The sequence below is a fragment of the Monodelphis domestica genome, chromosome 8 (genome assembly GCF_027887165.1).
Source record: "Monodelphis domestica isolate mMonDom1 chromosome 8, mMonDom1.pri, whole genome shotgun sequence".
Classification (NCBI taxonomy): Eukaryota; Metazoa; Chordata; class Mammalia; order Didelphimorphia; family Didelphidae; genus Monodelphis; species Monodelphis domestica.
The window spans coordinates 31,689,862-31,695,861 of record NC_077234.1 but is presented as its reverse complement, the minus strand read 5'-3'; positions in this window follow the sequence as shown (position 1 = coordinate 31,695,861).

The following is a 6,000-nucleotide window of genomic DNA, read 5'->3' as shown; positions in this document are numbered from 1 at the left end:
ATATTTTTCTGAACACATAGAAGATTTCAGGATGGCAGATAAGATAATAATCTACCTGATTCGTTAAGTGTCACAGGAAATATTGCCAAAAATCCAGAAAGAGAAAGCTGCCTCTTTATATAGGACCAGTAACTCTCTGTCCCCCAACCCCAAAGTTGGAAAAGGATATCTTAATGCAGTGGGTCAGATAGAGCCAACATGAAGAATCAGTAATAATTCTTTCTTGGTTTTGTCACAATATAAGTTTTTTTTCAGCTAAACAGAAAATAAGAAACTAAAACTGAAAACTGTAACAAGAGGTACTGGTTTAGTTCTCTGATTCTGAGATTTATATGTTATTATTTTCATTCATTCTAAATTTAATGTCAACAAAACCAGATACTATTTGAATATATAAACAAAGAATTTAAGATACGGGAAACCATAAATGCCATTATTTACAGTTTGTTAAAAAAATAAAAATGAATTATCTTTAAAATAATAAAAATGACCCATCACTTTTGGGACTCTTTCCTTCTGTATATTTTCCCAGATTTTTTTTTAAATGTAGTTGTGCACAGTGTCTGGTACTTAAGAAACACTTGGTAAATGCTTGTTGCTTTGTCATCTGTGTGTATATATATATTTATATATATATATATACACACACACATACATATATATATGTTTTTCAAATCTCACCTTTTCTGCTTACTACCTCTGAGACCTTGGGCTATTCATTTCACATTCCTGAGCATCAGTTTCCTCATCTGTTAAATGAAGGAGGGAAGTCTAGATCAACTTTAAGATCCTTTCTAGCACTAAGTTTATGATTCTTTGATCTATGATCTCATGAATAAGTTATTTAGGCTTCTGGATTCTTAATCTGACCTACAGGTTGTTTTCAGTTTTTTGCTGTTACTATGAATATTTTCATAAAGTCTTCTCTCCCCTCCCCCTACCTTTTAAATAACATCTTTAGAGAATAATCTCAGTAATGGAACACTGGGTCAAAGGTATGAACCATTTTGTAACTGATTTTCTATTGCCATTTTGCTTTCTAAAAAAGATCCCACCAATTTGTGGATCTCTCTCTCTCTCTCTCTCTCTCTCTCTCTCTCTCTCTCTCTCTCTCTCTCTCTCTCTCTCTCTCTCTCTCTCTCTTTCTCTCTCTCTCCCTCTCTCTCTAATGAAGAGTCATAGAATTAGTTTGAAGGGATAATAGAGGTAATCAAATCCAACTCCATTGTTTTACAGATGAAGAAATGGAAGCCCAGAGAGTTCAGTGACTTGACCAAGGCCACACAGCTAGTGTCTGAAGCAGCTTTTATTGAACACCTACTATGTATCAGGCACTCAGAAGAATAAGAAACAGTACTTACCCTTGAAGAATTTACATTCTATGTGTGTTTGAGGAGGAGGAGGGGATATACAATATGTATACATATAAATAGGTACAGAGTTAATACAAGGTGTGATTTGAGTAGAGTCAGTAGGAGTTGAGAAGTTCAGGAAAGATCTCCAGAGTCCACATAACTCACTTTACTGAAGGTTGGTTACTAGTCTTTAGAAGAGTTGAACTTTTATCTCTTTTGATTCAAATCACAGACAGAAGAAAGATAGTCTATGAAGGATAGGAAAGCCTGGTGCCATGAAAGAAAGATTTCCCAGAAGATGAAAAAGACATCTTTTCTCTTCTTTAAAGTTCAATGACATGGTGTCAGCTTTTCAGGAAAAGCCCAGATCTCTGTAGTTGCAGGTGCCCTTTACCATTTTATGCCTCTTCCCCCAATGATTTTGTATGGGTTTTTTGTATTTCCTTATTCCTGTGCATATTGTTTCCCAGGAAAATGTAAGCTCCTACAGTGTAGGGACTACTTCTTATATGTTTTGTCACCACTCCCTAGTACCTCTCCTAGCACACAGTAGGTGCTCAGTGAATGCTTACTAAATGGATGGATGAAGTATTTTGATTCTGAAGATCTGGGTTCCACTGCTGGCTCTGCCACTTAATTAGTAGGGTGACCTGGGGCAACAATCTGCTCCTCAGTTTCCTTATCTTCATGTTTCATCTCATTTAGGAAAGTGAACTGGAAGCAATAAAGCACTCAGGAAATGTAGACTCTTATAGTTTTCAAACTCTTTAAAATGTACAGAAAATGCAGACCCCAAAGAAAATGAGCTCAAGGGAATGCCCCAAGGACTGATCCTTAGGGTATTCTACTCCCATCAGAAAGGAGGGTACTGAGATTCTCACTGCACAGACTTAGATTCAGTGTGAAGGACTTGGCTGGTCTAAGATGTCCCCTAGTCCAGCCCTTCCAGTTTTGCAGAGGAACAAACTAGGGTCAGAAAGGGGCAGTGACTCCACTAGGTTTTAAGAGTAATTTAGTAGGGGCAACTGAGTGGCACAGTAGATAGAGCTCCAGGTTTGGAGTAGGGTGGACCTGGGTTTAAATCTGGCCTCAGACACTCTAAGTGACATAACTAACTGCAAGTCACTTTACCCCATTTGCCTCTCTCTTGCCATTCTGTCTTGGAGTCATTACCAAGAAAGTTTTTTTTTTTTTTAAAGTAAGAGTAATTAGTAGCAGAGCAGAGTGGGTACTCAGGTATCCCTGATCCTTGCTGGGCTTCTTTTCACACCATCAGAACTGGAACTGAGACTAAGGATGGAAAAACAGAATCAGAGGATTGGATGAAAGATTTAGAGTTGAAAGAAACCTTGGAAGGTCTGAAGTCCAACCCTCTCATTTTACAGATAAGGAAATAGTCCCAGAGAGGTTATTTCTCTGGCTCATACAGATTGTAAGTGATAGGGGTAGGATCAGAATCCAGTTCCTTCCATTCCAATCATCTCCCCTGGGACTACAGTAGTGGGGAAAGGGGGAGCAACTGCTATCCCACTCAGCCTTGATCCCTCGAGAAAGAAAGTGATCAAACTGACTACGTTCTCTGGAGAAAAACTGGTCTGCTCAAGAGAAGTCGAGGTCGTAAAGGGCGGCGGAAGAAGGCCCAACAAGGCTAGAATTCCAGAGGCAGCTAGTAGAGAAGCAGAGCGAGAAATACGCTTTCCCCCATCTTTTCTCTGGGCGCAGCAGTTTGAGAACTCCTAGAGAGTAGGATGCTCCCCCCTGCCCCCACCCCGATCTTACAGCTCTGAATACTCTTTTCCTTCTATTCCGCCCTCCTCCCCTCTTCCTGCTTCAACCGATGCCTCCAGAGTTTCCCTCGAGGCTCTCCAGCTGTTTCCCCCCTGACTCCCAGCTACTGTTCACAGCTGGAGCCCAAGCACTGCTCGAGAGCCTGACGTTGTGGTTGCGGCCTGCGGCCAGCAGGGGGCGGCGCAGACTAATCCGTCCGGACTAGAGCCCAGCAAGCTGCAGCTAGGCGCAGGCGGGGCTGAGGGAAGGCAGGCTGGGGACCGAGGGCGGGCGGGCGGGATCTGCGTCTGGCGCAGCCCTGAGCGCCCTGGCACTGTCCCACGTTCCCACACCATAGGAGAGCCGTCTTGCTAGCTGGGAGGCGATCCTCACCACCCTCACGTAGTCTGCAGAAAATCCACCCAGAAGGGTTTTTGCACCAGAAACCCAGTCTCCCCCCTTCTGGGGTCTCCCGGGCTGCGCTCGGAGATCAGCTCCAAGCGGTCTCCAAAGAGGGGCGGATGACTAAGAATAACCCCGCAGAAGGAAGGCCTTGGGATGTCTTGGTCTTAAGCAGGCTCTTATTATTGTTGTTGTTGTTATTGTTGTTATTTGGAAATAACCTGTCCCGCCTCCCGCGTGCGCCCCATTTGGATCACTCTAAATAAAAGGACAGGGGGACTGGGCAGGGGGGTAGGGGCAGAGCAGAGAGGAAAAAGGGAGTGAGCTTGACAAGAAAGCATCATGATTTGCTGCGAAATACGGTCCCCACCATGAAGAAAATCCAGAACTAGGGGCTTAAAGAGAGATGTTTTACGAGGTAGAATGAAACTAGGCAGAAAATGGGTTTGCTCTGTTCTTCATTCGTTCCCCTCCTTCTCTCGCCTGGATTTCGGTAGTTCTGAGCAGGCATCGGAGAGGAGGGCTCCCTGGGGCAGCTGAGGCACGACTTCACAGAAGAGAAGGATGTGTTCTCTTCATTGCCCCCCCCCCCCCCATCACCTTATAGCTCCCCATTCCAAGGAGGTGATATCTATGCAGGCAGGGAGACGACTCCCCGCCCCCGCCCACCGTGGGGTTCAGACTCGCCCCATTCTTCCCATCTTGCCACTTGGCACAATCTGCTCTAGCCCATTTCGGATTTGGATTTTTTAAAGCCCATCTTTCATTGGGAGCTTTTCTCACATCGCAAAGAGAAGCGGACAGCTTACGTTTAACACCTTAGGCAGGAGGCATTTCTGCTGGGAAATAGACGCTGCAGCTAGTCTCCTTCTCTTCCTTTCCTTCCTTTTCTTCTCCCCCCCTCCCCTTCTCTCTCTCCTTTTTTTTCCCTTTCCCTTCTTCCTGCTCCCTCCTCTCCCTTTCTCCCTCCTTGCATCTCAGACAACCTTAACATTTATTAAAGTTTCTGGATTAGTCTTGAGGTTTATGGGATGACCAAACTTGTGTGTGTGTGTGTGTGTGTGTGTGTGTGTGGTGGGCGCGCCCACGCGCGCGCCCCTCCCCCCGCTCTGTGCACGAGCGGAGTAGCCTATAGAGCAATGATAAATATCCCTGTTGATCACTTGATTGATTACCTCTCGGAAAGGTCACGCGGGCTTGCAGTAATTTCCTTTTGCCTCAGGCTCCCTTTTCACTTTTACTCCAGCCCGACAGCTCCAAGTACACCGGATCTTTATTTTTATTTTAACCCCTAAATGCAATCCCCCTCCCCCGAAAACAATGCAGGCGAGAAAAATCGGATAAAATAAACTCAGCCCTCCTCTTGGCCAGTCCTCTGGCCTCTTCCCCCCCCCCCCACCCCGCTCCCCACCTCCTCGGCTCCTACTCCCGCCTCGCCTCCCCTCCCCTCCTCAAATGTATTCTGGACACTGCTTAATAGACGAGTGTCTTGCAAGTAAACTCCGTGGTCCCTTGGGTCTGCCTTTCATGTCTGTTACTCCCCCCCCCCCTAGCCCCCACACCCCCTTTCTCTCCTGTGGACTGAAAATTCGGATTTAAACCAGCAGACAAGCTATTAATTTACCCGTGCTACCCAGGGTCCTGAACCCAATTAATTTCTAATAATTATAGCCCAAGGGGGCTAGATAGATCTCTCGGCCTCTTTCGAGCATCGCCACTTTTCGCCACTGAGGTCAGCCTATAATAATAAAGTGTGCATTTTGCAAGCGATCTCCAAGAGCAGTGAGTGAGTTATGGCAATGAATGGAAATTGTGTCCATTTGGGCTAATTGAGCGGGGGGCCGAAAGCTGAGGAGCCGAGGAGAAACTGTTTCATTTCAACGCGAAGAAACCCCTGCTTGGCTCTGTGCACCCAGAGAGCTTAATTTCTTAACAGCCAGCCTGAAAGGCAGCGTCGGGTAAACAGCGTTAATCATGGCAGCCACAATGCTGAAATTAATCGGACCCGAGGCCGGGAGAATGGACTTGGAGGTTGAATAACACAAGGTGAAGTTCACCGCACAAAGACAATAGTGCGACAAATACCTCGGGCCCGAATTCCCGCTTCCCCTTCTCAGAGACCGAGCGGCCACCGGTCCCATTCTCCTGGGAGGAAGGGGGAAATGCCCTGTGGTACGAAATGCATGGAAACCCGGCTCCTTGCATTTCCACTGTTAATCTGGTAAAAAGAATTGGGGGAGGAAGAAAAGTCTGGCTTTTTCCCTTCTCAGTTCTCGCCTTCCTAAAAGTTCTTCCACCTCTCCAGGGTTCTGGGAAAAATAAAAATAAAAATAAATTAAATTCAAAGGAATTTTTTTTGAAAAGGGGAAACCCATCACAGTAAGCCCACAGGCTCCAACGACCTGTCCACAGATTGTGCTTTGGGGAGGTCTGTTTGCAGAGAGAGACTCTCGTGACAGCGGCCTCAATCGCACAA